Genomic DNA, 14,858 nt, shown 5'->3' with positions numbered 1-14,858 from the left:
ATTCTCGAATAGGTAAACCTTTCAAACTGTTGTCAAATCCATTGGCAGGCAAGAGACAACCTGGATAACTGAAACATCTTATTAACCAGAAGAAAAGAAAGAAAAAGAAATTCCCATAGTAGCGGCGAGCGAAATGGGAGCAACCTAAACCATGAATGGGGTTGTGAGAGAGCAATAAAGCAGGGGATATATCCTCTCATCCTCGCCCCCATCGTTGTCAATTGAAGGTGGGACGAGGACAGGGATTTCCTGGGGAAACGAGTCCTCACAGGGATCCATCCCCATTTATATATATATATATATAAGAAAATAAAAAAGTTAATCGGGATGCTTGTCCCCGCCCCATCCCCGATCGGGGATTCGGTTATAATCCCTGGTTTGACCCTCATCCTCGGTCAAATCGAGGATTTTCCGCCCCAGTCGGGGTGAGGACTCGATCCTGCAGGTATTTTTGCCAACTCTACCCATTGGGGAGTGAGATAGAACATGAAATCGTAAGCTTCCATGCAGTGGGAGAAGACCAAGATTCTGACCATGACTCATAGGTAGTAGCTTGGTTAAGGGAACCCACCAGAGCTATAATGAAAGCAAGTCTTCACGGGGCAATTGTCACTACTTATGAACCTGAACCTGGGTAAATTATCCATGACCAGGATGAAGCTGGGGTGAAACTAAGTGGAGGTCTAAACTGACTGATGTTGAAGAATTAGTAGATGAGTTGTGGTTAAGGGTGAAATGCCACTCGAACCTAAAGCTAGCTGGTTCTCCCCGAAATGCATTGAGGCACAGCAGTTGACTGTACATCTAGGGGTAAAACACTATTTCTGTGCGGGCTGCGAGAGTGGTACCAAATCGAGGTAAACTCTGAATACTAGATATGATCTCAAAATAACAGGGGTCAAGGTCGACCAGTGCGACAATGGGGAATAAGCTTCATTGTCGAGAGGGAAACAACCCGAATCACCTGCTAAGGCTCTTAAATGACCGCCCAGTGATAAAAAAAGGTAGGGGTGTAGAGACAGCCAGGAAGTTTACCTAGAAGCAGGCACTCTTGAAAGAGTGCGTAATAGCTCATTGATTGAGCGCTCTTGTGCCGAAGATGAGTAAGGCTAAGTTATCTGTCGAAGTTGTGGGACGTAAAAATGCTTCAGTAGATGAGCGTTTCGCTTTAGAGGGAAGCACCTACGCGAGTAGTGGTGGATGAAGCAGAAGCGAGAATGTCGGCTTGAGAAACGCAAACATTGGTGAGAATCCAATGCCCTGAAATTGATGGACAATAGGTGAATATTCCTGTACTACCCCTTGTTGGTCCCGAGGGATGGAGAAGGCTAGGTTAGCCGAGAGATGGTTATCGGTTCAAGGACGCAAGGTGCCCTTGTTTTTTCAAGGTAGTAGGAGGTCAATTTTTATTTATGTTAATTATTTCAGTATAATTTTCCATCTAACAACAACAAGAATCAAATCATACTCTATAGGATTTGAACCTACGACATTGAGTTTTGGAGACCCGCGTTCTACCAGATACTTTTTATTATCAAACTAAATGCAACCCAGGTATATCTTCCATACATATTTTATCATAGAATAGCATAAAATTAAATAAAAAAAAGACTGATTCGGTATATATACATTCAATTTGTATGGATCTCAATTGTTTCCTCAAGATAATAACTAAAATAATGCAAAAGTCTATTATGATACATATCTTTCACGTTGAAAGATGAGTAGGTCCATTTATTTAATTCGACATTCCTCATTCATTTTCTATATATACTCACATAGATATTACTTAGTATAATTATATATAAATTATTATAATTATAAGATATCTTTTATAACAATCAATAAATAACAGGTAAAAATATTAAGATAACAATAAATAACAGGTACAAATATTAAGTCGAGGTATCCATTCTATGACAACTCTCACCACCCTACCCTCTATTTTTGTGCCTTTAGTGGGTTTAGTATTTTCGGCAATTGCAATGGCTTCTTTATTTCTTCATGTTAAAAAAAAAAAAGATTTTTTTAAATATATTGGTGTAGTCTATTTTTTTTTTTTTTTTTCAAAACTTAGACTTTTACGATAACACAATTATCTATTTAGTAGACTAGAGTCTTACATGTGGCTTACTCCAAACATAAGCGATTATACATGCGTAAACATGATATCTGAGGAAATAAATTATAAGTATTTCAAAATTGAAAGATATATAATAGATCAGGCAACCAATGTTAAATTTGATGGTTTTATCCTCTATCTCATTGTTATTGAACTTAATAATATAATGTAGGTAATTAACTATCAAATTAATGACATATAATATCAATTTAATTATTTGTAGGGTTTTAAGTATTAAAAATATATTATCAAACCAAGCTACCAAAGCGAGCATAGTTCAGTTGACATATAAGTGTGTTAATAACCACAGAGTCTATAGTTCTAATTTTCTTATCCTAATTATTTTAAAAAAATATTAAAATATACGTTTCTGTTTTTATACATCATTTATGAAAAAGTGCTTCCATGGAACATTTAAAATTATTCATTATAAAACTAGAGGCTTTTTAGGAATTAGCCGACAAAAGATGATCATTTTATAATCTAAAGTATATTTCCTTGCATTTACTTATTGAAAAATGTTTGGAAGTATATTAAAGTTGCATATGAATATAAATACAGGTACTCATATCTTATATGCATTTAATTTGAGGGTGTAGACAAATATTGTAATAATTTTCCTACCTTTTCCCTAAAATTAAATTTAATGTTGAATCTTATCAATTAAAATATCTTTATCAACACGTTATTTAAATTATAATATTGTCAACTAGACTCCTATCACCGTAAATGGCTATTTTCTTTTCCGAATCTAAAACCCATTTCAATTATTAATTTTTTATGGAAATAAAAACCAAGTTATGTACTAAAAAAAGCTTGTGAAAAATAAATAGAAAATAGAGGTTTGTGTTGAGAATGACTAACATATTTAAAGAAAAGATACGAATTAATTGTGGACGATTAATTCTAAAAATTAATTTCAATTAATTTCAAAACGATATTTTTGTTTTTAAAAATCGATTTTACCTTCTTATTAGTATAATTTTCGTGGATTCCAATCATTTTTTGGTGAGTGCACACTAGAAATTGAAAGTTGTGAATCTTAGAGAACAACTAGCATAGCGCTTAGCACCAAGTTCACACCATAATTGCTTTTCGGATAGTGATTCTTCTATGGTACAATAACTTGTCGACATCTGTTTCTAACGATCTAAAAGCAATGATCTTTTTTATTTTCTTCTTCAAATATTGATCAAATATGAAAAGTGCAAAGACCCACATACCAGAGACGTTTCACCGTTGGGAGGTTTAGATCTGCTGGTTTAGACGCGTTCAACACCAAACGACAAAGACCATAGCCATTTGGGTTTCCGGTTGCTCTTCGTTTTCTAAGTATATATTTGAATATTTCATGAGAAAACAGATTTGAACGAGGTGAGGGGGCGGTGAGAAGCAGAGATGTAGGCGGAACTGAGATGTTGCAATTGGATCTGAACGATGGTAAGCGGCCGATTTACAGTCCAAAAATCGGTAGATCTGAACAACAAAGGTAGTCGACGATGTAGTGGAATTGAGATCTTGGACAGAAAAGAGATCCACGAGCGAAGGTACCCACGATGGTGGATCTGGTACCAGCGAAGGAAGACGAACATGGAACAGTTGCAGAAGATGAGAAAATTGGTGGAGGCAGCGGTGACTGCACAGAGGATCTACTTGAGAACATTCATCCTCTCACCCTTAGAGATTTGGGATTGATTCTATACATACAATTTAGTTGTGGAAATTGCTTTGGTTTTGGAATTGTGGCTATTCAAGCTTAGTTGGGTCTTACTGGTATTTGATCTTCAATGGCAACTGAAGTTCAAATGAGATAAGTTGGTAAATTCCAAAGGCAGCAAAGGATAGAAACCATAAGATCTATGGAAGGAGAGTTGTGTTCAATTCCTCCAATGAATTTGAAGGGTGAAGTTTGCTAGAAGTGTTGAAAAATTAAATTGGTCAGAAACATTATTCTCCATCTTTTCACCTTCTCTTGCGCCATCACTTGATATGATTGAGATTGCTAGGTATTCGTTTCTTTCATATCAAATATTTAAATTTATCTTTTCATTTTTTGTGCATATTTGGTTTTAATTTGATCGTGGTAGATTATTATTGATGATGGAAAGAAATTTGGATAGAGATTATATTTTAACTTTTGAGATTGCTAAACGATTTTCATTCAAAATTAGGACTAGAATTAAACGAGGATATATGTGATAAAAAGTCCTATGGTTTTGGTGGTTTGTCCACAAAAGTTTCCAAATTTTAATTTTCAAATTACTCTCAATTTTGATGATCATGATTTGACAATTTGATTTGATGGTTTTTTTAATTTGCTTTAAAGTTTGATCCAAATCTAAACTCAACTTTCACATATGTTGAGGATATTATTATTGGTAATTTTCTCTAAAAATATAATTTAAATTGTTCGAGATTTCTCTGGTTAATTTGAATAAACTTTAATATAGGTTGGCTTTCCTATATTTTTAAGCTTGATGATATTCAAATTTTTATATATGGTATGAGAATTTGACATTTTTATTTAATTATTATATTTAAGCATGATATTCAATATAATTCGTAAAAAATTGTTTTGTGACAAGTGCAATAAAGAAATAATATTGTTATTATATTGATTCGAGATGCTATTGGATCTACTTGAACATGTCTAATTAGCATGTTAGCATGAATAGAAATAATATTTCATGTTATATTTGACAAAGTTTATGCATGATTTATGCTATGAATGTCATGTTTGGCCTTTAATTCCATGAAGTATTATTATTACTTTTAAATTAAGTTTGGCCATACAACATTATTTTGACTATCACCTAATTTGCTTGTAGTATGAATATATATAAATTCCATCATTTTATGTGGAAGCTTGTAGGATCGATGGTATTTTGAGATATTGTTTAGCTATAAAATGTATAATATTTTATAAGATTTTTTTTTTTCAGATCTCGATTGTTATATAAGTGAGGATAATTATCTCCATTGGTATGAGCCTTTTGGGATGGAACCAAAAGTAAAGTCATGAGGGCTTATGCCAAAGTAGAGAATATAATACCACTGTAGAGTCATGCTTCTAGTTTAGCTATGTTGGTAAAATATTCAAGTGTCAAACATGTTGGGTTGTATGTCTTAAAACTCGTGGTTTGTAAACTTTAAACATATTCTATTTTACAATAAGTTGCTATTGAGGTTTATTCAGTAAAAATGTTAATCAATATGTGAATTGCACCTTTTTAACCCTAAATCCAATAAACTAAGAATCCTTGGCTATAACATGAGTACTTGAACTTTATGTGGAGACACAAGAGTGGATCAAATTCGAATATATAGCCAAAACAGTCTATAATGTAGGGATAAGCTGGCTGGGTACCTTAACCTGGAGACACTATGGATGCAGTCTATTTTGTATTTGATACAGATGATGTGATTGTGAATCGTTCATGTGGAGACATGAGAGTGGAGGCGTCATATGCAATGAGTTTGCATAAAACTAGACTACAAAATAGTCACTTTAACTTTATAACATCGTTTACTGATAAGACTAACTATTTCAATTCGATGACCTAGGTAATTCGATCTTAATCCTGAGGTAACTATGAACTCCTGCTTATTCGGGATTATCCTTTAATCTGCACCGGTGAGAGTGGCTCAATATCATCGACTCAATAAACCTTTCATTGTAGGAGTAAGATTAAATAGATAGCTAGGGACATAGTCCTACAAGATGAAATTCATCCCTACCCGATTTTAGGGATAGTAGATATGTTGTTTTCTTAAGTGTTGACTCCAGGTCTTAAATAAGGTGCTCTACCCTCTCATTGTCCTGAGAGGGACTCGGATGGTGGTTGGACCACAAACCAATTGTTCATTAGAGGATCAGTGGGACTTAAGGAACAAGATGTATTTACAGGGGTAAAACGATAATTTTGACCAAGCTGTAATTACGAACAACCTGAAGGATCGACTTACCAATAATAGTTAAATTAAGTGGACAAAAATGTATCTACGGTGTTGAGAGTGTAGCTACTAGACTTTAGTGGAGTATCTCGGTAGTTAAGGAATGTTGGTTAATTAAGTTAAAGCGTTTAGCTGGTTAATCTCGGACCATTGGAACTCATGATCTGTAGGCCCATTAGGTCCTTCTGCTAGCTCATATCGAATTAAACCTTAGAATAGTGTGATGAGAATTTGAGACATTCAAATTCAAAATAGGGAATTATAGTTGATTATATACGATATAATTAACTAATTATATAGTTTAATTATTGAATTAAACATTTTGGAGAGTTGAAAATATTTAAATATGAATTAAATATTACATGTGAATGGAGAATCACGTTCGAGATTGGTGTTTTATTAATTTAATATCTGATATTAAATTAATTTGATTAATTATTTAAAATAGAACTAATTTTATTTAAAATTGTTTTAAATGAAATTTATTTTATTTAAAATTAATTATATTAAAATTTGAATTTATGAAATTAAAATTAAAAATTAAAAAAAAAATCATTTGAATTTTTTAAATTAAAATAAAGGGTTCACTTTGAGAAAACACCTCACTATTCCCACTATTGCATGCTTAATTGAGTGTCATCTTGATATTGATTCACATTGCATGTAATTCTTCTATAAATAGAAAAAAAAATTGGCTGAAAAATGTTCGTGCAATTATGTTGATTCAAGGAGAATTGTTCTCCCATAGTTCTTCTCTCCAAACTCTTCCAATCTCAAAATTCCCTTCAATTACATCACAATTTGGATCTCACAATTCGTCTAAGGCTGGAGAATAGTGAGGAAGACTCTAGCGATGGTCCACAAAGTGTTCGTGATCAGAACTCATCAAGAGGTTGTTGAAATTTGAACGTTCTTAAAAAATTCTCTTAAAACCATATTTCACCAAATTATGATGATGCATGCTTTGATCCTAAAATTAATGCAGTTAGAGTGCTTAGAACTCGATTGCTTCTGCATACGCGTTGTAGACTCTTACGAAACAAAGATGTAGTGGAGCCTCGAAAGTAGTCATAGTGTGATCTATATTTGGACTCTATCAAATAGGCAGTGTGTTTTTTATGAACTATACTAGACCTATTATTGCATATGATGTGAGAAGGTTGAGTAGATATACATATAAGCCTGATATAGATCATTTGATTACCCTTCGTTGTTTATTAATGTATCTTAATGGTACAGTAGATAATCATTTGCATTTTTTTTTGTTGCCATATTAGAAGGGTAGTGTATGCAAACTGAGTAACTTACAATGACGAAGTAAATTTTACTAGTGGTTATGTGTTCTTATTGGGTAGAGGAACTACTTCATGGAAGTATGAATTTATTGCTCTAGAATTAGCAGGACATCAATATCAGTGGCTTAGAAGCCTACTGGTAGATGTACCATTGTAGGGGGCATCAGTACTAGTCTCTTTATACTGTGATTCACAAGCTGCCATAGGAATTGTCAAGAATAGTATGTATAATGGTAAAACACCTTAGACATGGAGTTGTGAAATAGTTGTTGAAAGTAGAAATTATCTTCTTGAAGTTTGTGAGGTCTAAGAGGAACTTGGAGGATCCTCTAACCAAAGGCCTAACAAGGAGAGTAATTCTAGAATTTTCAACAAGTATGAGACTCAAACCCTTATAGTGGTCATAACCCTTTATCTAGGAGGTTTATTGCGATAAACTTGATGGTCCATAGCCCATTATTTCGATGGTCCTAATACGGATTTGATGGATAGAACTAAAACATTTAGATTCTATAGCCCTTTCTTTGGGTGGTCCTATATGGACTTAATGGATAGTTATAAAATCTCCATAGCTCAATTTTTGAGTGGTTTGTCTTTGACAGACTTGATAAAGTTAGTCTTGGTGACTAGATGTGAAGTCTTCATAGCTCAATTTTTGAGTGGTCTATTGCGATAGACTTGATGAAGTAATTAACGTGATTGTGAAGGTGTGACCACCTTCTATGAAAAAGTTTAAGGATCTTTTTCTAAAGCTTTCACGTTGACCCGATGTTCTATGTGCATGGCCTTAAATAGCATGCTTTTATTGCAGAATCAATGGAAATTTAAGGAGTAAAATGTATTGTGGGGGTCTCAACCATAGTCATTGAAAGTTCAAGAGGTAACTCACTCTCTTTAATGAAGTTGTTTCCCCATTTCATTATACATCAATTCAAATCGTCAAGATACTGATGTTTAAGTTTGGTCTCCTAACTTTGCTTAGAAAACAAGTTTTATAAAATATTTTTTTTATTGCCATACTAGTCATTCGTGGGGGATTGTTGGGAATAACTAACATAACAAAAGAAAAGACGAATTAATTATTGGTGATTAATTCAAAGAATTAATTTCAATTAATTCTAAAACCATTTTTAAAATTAATTTCAAAATAGTTTTTTATTTTTAGAAACCGATCTTACCTTTCATTTAAATAGCTCTTAGGTTTGAAAAGAAAGTGAGAGAACAATTTTTGTCTTTCCTATTCATATGTATTCCCTCGAGATCTACTGTTTTCTAAGCATAATTTTTATTCATTCCAATCAATTTTTCGACACGTGCACATTCGAAATTGGAAGTTGTATTAACCTTGGGGAGTAACCGATACAATGAGACTAAGGTTGTGCTATTATTACTTTCAGGACAGTAGTTCTTCTACGATGCAGTAATTTTTCAACATCTGTTTCTAACCGTTTTCCCTCTAGATGGGAATTGAGGATTGAGGCTGTCCATAATTAAGATATTTGTTTCCTATTTTTTTGTTTTGTTCATTTTTCATTTAAGGGGGAAAAAAGTAGAATGGTGTGATATATCCATCTCGTTTATTTATAAGTCTTGTTATATTATTTGACTTAGTTTTAGGTTTGAACATTATTGTTGTATAAAGTGTGTGTACTATATCTAGTTGAGGTATAATTAATTTGTTACTATATGCCATTTTTATATATCATTTTTTGCAACACAAATAACATATAAATATACATAATTTAGACTTTAAATTTTAAAATTAAAATTATATGTAAATAAAAATAAAAATAAATAATATGTTGACCTAAAGAATATTGTGTAGATGTCAATAGGAAGTCGAGACATGCTTCTGATAAGTGTTGTTCTGAAGACAATTATTTGCTTTACATTTGCTGCAAGTAAATTATAAAGATCGTTTCTGACATAACTCTTGGATACGTACCTTAAACTCTACTCAAGATGAAAAAAATAAAGAAATGAGATAACTTTTCAATTTGGAAGGAGTTTCTAAAAATGAAGATGTTGCTATTTATAGGCTAGCAATTGAGAAACTTTTCAAAATAAAAAATAAAATCAAATAAATATAAAAATTGAAACATTTGTCAAATTTAACTCAATTGAGTTGCTACTTGACCAAAATCAAATATAACTTACTCAAATTGAAGAAACTACAATTTTAATTTTCATATATGTTAAATTTATATATGAAACATTATCTAATTTGAAGTTTCAATCTAATTTGAAAGTTTTTAACCATGAATTTAATTTATATAATTAATTTCATTTGCTTATATTTCAATATTCAATTATTTACTCTCGTTCAGTATAAATATCCAACCATTTGAATTTTATTTACATATATATTTTAGTTTTTTTTTTTTTTTTTAAAAAGAAACATAAATAAGGAAATAGAAAACATAAACGTTTTTTTTAAGGAAAAACAAAACGTTATAAATGGAGGTCTAAATGTAAAAAATGTGTCCTACAGAGGAGACAATTTTATGATAAAAGACACTCGTTGATGAAATAGCTCAAACATGTATTCTATTAACAGTCTAATTTTGGCTGTTTGTAGAAATTAAATAATAATGAAAATTGCAATTAAATATTAAATACCAATTGACAAATTATTTAACTAAAAGTTTAACTAAACTAATTAATTAAAATTAACTTAATTTAACGATAATTTATCGATAATTAATATGATGGTGGAGGTTAGGGTTCAATACCTCAAAAAAAAAAAAAAAAAAAAAAAAAAACACACCAAATAAAGCTATTTTCTTATAATATCATCCTTTCTTATTAGAAAAGTTCAATTTTTTAATAATAAAATTTGAATAAAGATTGGTCTTAAATTCTATATCTTTTTCAGGTGTTTAGGTGGGAAGGAAAACAAAATAATAAATTTACTAATATGGTTTTCTTTTTAATGTTGACTTATTAATTTAAAATTAAACTATGACCATATTTAACTTAGCATTTTATATAAACATGTGAAATTTGAATATTATATATACTCTATATTTTTTAAAAAAAAGCATAGTTTCTATTATAAATATTATGATAATAGATGTTCATTAGATGTTCGTGGTTAGTGTCCATTGACCATGTGTCATACTTCAATTTCCGCAAGTGTTGTCTATGTGTCTCAACATTATATACTATTAGTGTCTATGTAATTCACCCATACTTGCGAAAGGAAAATTTTCCAAAATAACCCACAAACCAAAAACTTTTCTACCAATGGCCTCTCCCTAAATACTTCACTAACCTTTTGCCCACACTAGAAGAATTTTGGGCTTTAATGTTGGTTGTCTTTAATGTCGGTTTTAAACCGACATTAAAGGGCTTTAATAACACTGTCTTTAATGTCGGTTGCAACTGACATTAAAGCCCTTTAATGAAATTTGCAACTGACATTAAAGCCTAGAATTTGTCCTTTTTTAAATTCCGTTGCCGAATCCATTTTTTTGGTCAAAAAGTATAACATGACACATCATCATCGAACGTTATGGCTGTGACATATTATTTATGTATGGATTGCAAATCTATTATATTTAATTCACAAATTATGCTATAAAATTATAATTTAAAAGGCCGTGCAATAATTCAGCCCTTGAAACCACAAATTACAAGTAATACAAACATTATGATTTTACAAACATTATGAGTTTACTGTCCCTCTCCACTTGGTAAATATGGATCCCTTCATAATTCTTCTTGAACAGACCCCCCTAGCTTCAGCAGTGTTTGGTTATAGGCATCTTTGTCTGACCACTGTTGTTCAAAGGATCACAAACAAAAAAAGTTTAAGACAAAGGATTGAAAATAAAAATGTGATCAGAATTCATATTCAACTAACCGTGTTTATTGGGAATGTGTATAAATGGTACATTCAAGGTAAAATTCTTTACTAGAGTTCCCCAAAAAAAAGCATAAAGAGGTTGCGATACTAAATCTTTACTCCTTTGTTGCACCTACAAAACAAGAAAACTCAATAGTTGAATAAATGAGAGAATCTTCTTTTTAAAACTGTGAGTCATCAAGTAAAACTTATTAAAAATGTATGTCAAACATTCTTTTAGTGTATTTAATTAGCATAATGCACATGTTCTCAAGCTAATCAATCGTTTAGTTCCTGCATCTATCATTTAGCTCCAGCGGCCCATCATGTAGCTCAATTGTATAGTAAACGATCTCGCGCATAGGCTATCGTTTAGCCACCGCGCCCATCGTTTAATACTGAATATCGTCTAACGCATTCGCCTATCGCTTAGTATTCCCCCTATCGTGTAGCCCGTCTACTGATTGTCTAGCGCAGCACGGCTATCGTTTAGTGTTCATGCCCATTGTGTAGCGCCATCATGTAGCTATCGCTTACTGCCCGCACATCTGCTATATGATCGTCCAATGCCCACCTACATGATCGACGATCGTCCAGTGCCCGTCTACATGATCGTCTAGTGCATCGCTTAGCTCCGTGCATTTATTATACGATCGTCTACCTCATCGTTTAGCTCCCTGCATTTCTACACGATTGTCCAACGCCCCCCTACACGATCGCCTACCTCATCGTGTAGCACTACCCATTTGCTACACAATCATCTACCCAATGCCTTGCACTCAACATTTCACTTTCACTGCTCTTGCTCACGCATACCCAATGCAGGAGAAACTCTTGGCAACGCCTCTTGCCAATACTTCAACAAATGTATCATATACAACAAAACCATTAATCAAATCGAATTTCAAAGGCCATAGAAACATAAAAAGTAGGCCCAAATCTAGGAGCAGAGAGATATATTGAAGTGAAACCGCAGCTGACTTTCATTGAGACATTTACACAAACAGTTGAGAGGCGTAACATAAGAACAAAAATTGCTGTGAGTTTAAGAGAGGAAAGAGAAGAAGTGCATATTGATCTGGACAAACAACGAATGGCGAACTTCAGATTGAACGATGAACTGCTGCACGTGGATCCGGGCGACATCAAATCTGGACTTCGGATCTGGGCGACTGGGTGCAGCGGCGCGGGTTGCACGCCGAACAGACCTACACGGAAGCCAGATCTACACCACGACATACCTGCACGGGTTGCACGGCGATGCGGGTTACACTACCCATTGGCAAGGGTTTGGAAGAGAGAAGTGAGAAAGAAGAGGGTCTGAAGAGGGAAGTGTGAGAATGAAAGGAAAAAGAAAATAGAGGAGAGTGAAGAGGGAAAAATGAAAAAAATGGGGGAAAATAGAAAATAGGGGGAGAGTAAAGAGGAAAAAATTAAGCGGGTCTTTAATGCCGGTTTAAAACCGACATTAAAGGTACCCCTACAATATTGGTTTAAAACCGACATTAAAGATCCGCTTTAAAAAAAAATAAACAAAACTGACATTATACATCCGATTTCACTTTTTTCAACCGATATTAAAGCTCAAAATTCTTGTAGTGCCATGCGAAATTCCAAAATTACCCCCAATTTTAAAAAGCCTTTGGTACAAAGTCTTCCATCTTCTTCCTTCAACCATTTCTCAAGTATTCAATATGTATACAATGCAACACCAACATTCCACCGAAGAATTTATTCCCAACTAATATTCTACCAATAACAGTTATTCCCAATAATATTCTACCAATTGAAGGTCACTCTCAGTATTCACTTTCTGTCGAACTTCTCATGAAATTCTCCCACTATTCTCTCGGAGTGTTATCTGAGAGTTTCAGTCCAACATCCTTGTCGATCGCTTTCATCGTCAGATCGTATAGTAATATATACACAATCGTTCATTACAATATAAACGATCGTTCATGAATTACTAGATGATCATATAGTAAGTTATAAACAATCATGTAGTAAGTTATAAATGATCGTGTAGTAATTTATAAACGATCATGTAGTAATTTATAAAGGATCGTGTAGTAATTTATAAACAATCGTGTAGTACTGTATAAGCGGTTGTGTAGTATTGTATAAACAATTGTGTAATACTGTATAAACGATCATATAGTACTATATAAACAATCGTTAAAAAATTTATATGATCGCATATACAATACTAAGCAAATACTTATAAATAGTTGGACGATCACTTATCAATTACTAGGCAATTTCTAAAACTTTTATGGGACATTGCTTAAGATTTGCTTATCTCATTGCAGATTAATGACGGCACTTCGCATCTTTGTACGATATAGTGGGATTTGGATGAATCTGGAAGAAATTATGTTAGAGGTCATATGAAAGGTCTGAAAGTCAGAAATGATACTACAATCAGTGAATTAGTAAGTATTATGCACCAACGACTGAATATTGATCCGGATATGTTTGATATACACATCAAATATTGTTACAATTTATTGGTCCCAACTCTCCCGATTAACATAATCGATGATGAAGACCTTAGCTTTTTTTTAGAAGGAAGTGATGCATTCCGAATGTCGTTATTTGTAATAGTTACACCTTAAAAAAGTCATGGAGTGCACATAGACGATATGTACCAACATTGCAATCCAACCCATCAACCCATTTCAACCACTCAAAACTTTGGGTTTGCAACCATTCCAACACGTAATATTCACACCATGTCTTCACTGGATGACCATATTGAGCCATGTAACTTGGGAAGATGACGGAAGTGAAGCTTGGTTTGGTCACAACAGTGAACCCAGATGTACTTCACAGTTTGATACTAAACATGGATATGGACAATCTTCAGGAACAAAAACTTCTCCAACACCTTACATCCATGTTCCAACCTCACCTGTTCCCGTCCCACTAGTTATGATGCATTCCACCATTCCAATCCAACCATTTATAGATATACCCAGACCATTAAAGGACCTTTCGTATGATGACCTCATCACAATATCTCATGAACGTCTGAATGACACGGATATAAAGGTCGGTCAAATTTTCTTTTTGAACTATTATTTGCCAGTTAAATTATTGATGCTCGCAATAAGAAAGAACTTTGACTACCGTGTAAAAACAGTCAACAAAGAATTGCTAAATATCTGATGTTTGGTTGAGGAATGCAAGCGGAGGGTCCGTGCACAAAAAAAAAAAAAAAAAACAAAAAAGAAAGAAAGAAAGAAAGTGATTCCTTCAAAGTTACGAAATATCCCTGCAAACATACATGTTCTTTTGAAATGAGAATGAGTAATCATCGACAAACAAAAAGTTGGATTATTAGATACTTAATCAAGTCCAAATATGAACAAGTTGGTCGAACTATCGCCCGAGGGATATAATTGAAGACATCCGATGAGATTATGGAGTGAACATAAGTTACGAGAGGGCTTATCGCACTAGAGAATATGGATCGGTGTTCGCACGAGGGTCGTCAGAAGGATCATATGCTATTGTTAAACTATGACAGAGATGAAGATGATGAAGAAGACGGTAATGAAGGAATTAAGATTTGCATTGAGCACAAAATATCTTAATATCTCAAGCTAAAATGTAATATAATACAAAGATTAGAAGGGAG

General features: G+C 33.2%; 1 long non-coding RNA gene across 1 annotated transcript; it reads left to right on the top strand.

Annotated features, from left to right (window-relative positions):
• The first annotated feature begins 3,143 nt into the window (after positions 1–3,143).
• On the top strand, positions 3,144–9,056 carry LOC120084999. The gene is made up of 3 exons (XR_005483788.1): positions 3,144–4,128; positions 8,183–8,251; positions 8,769–9,056. It is a non-coding gene; the product is annotated as an uncharacterized LOC120084999 (long non-coding RNA).
• The last annotated feature ends 5,802 nt before the right edge of the window (positions 9,057–14,858 follow it).

Source organism: Benincasa hispida, chromosome 9 (assembly GCF_009727055.1).
Source record: "Benincasa hispida cultivar B227 chromosome 9, ASM972705v1, whole genome shotgun sequence".
NCBI lineage: Eukaryota > Viridiplantae > Streptophyta > Magnoliopsida > Cucurbitales > Cucurbitaceae > Benincasa > Benincasa hispida.
This window is presented reverse-complemented; position numbering and strand designations above follow the sequence as displayed.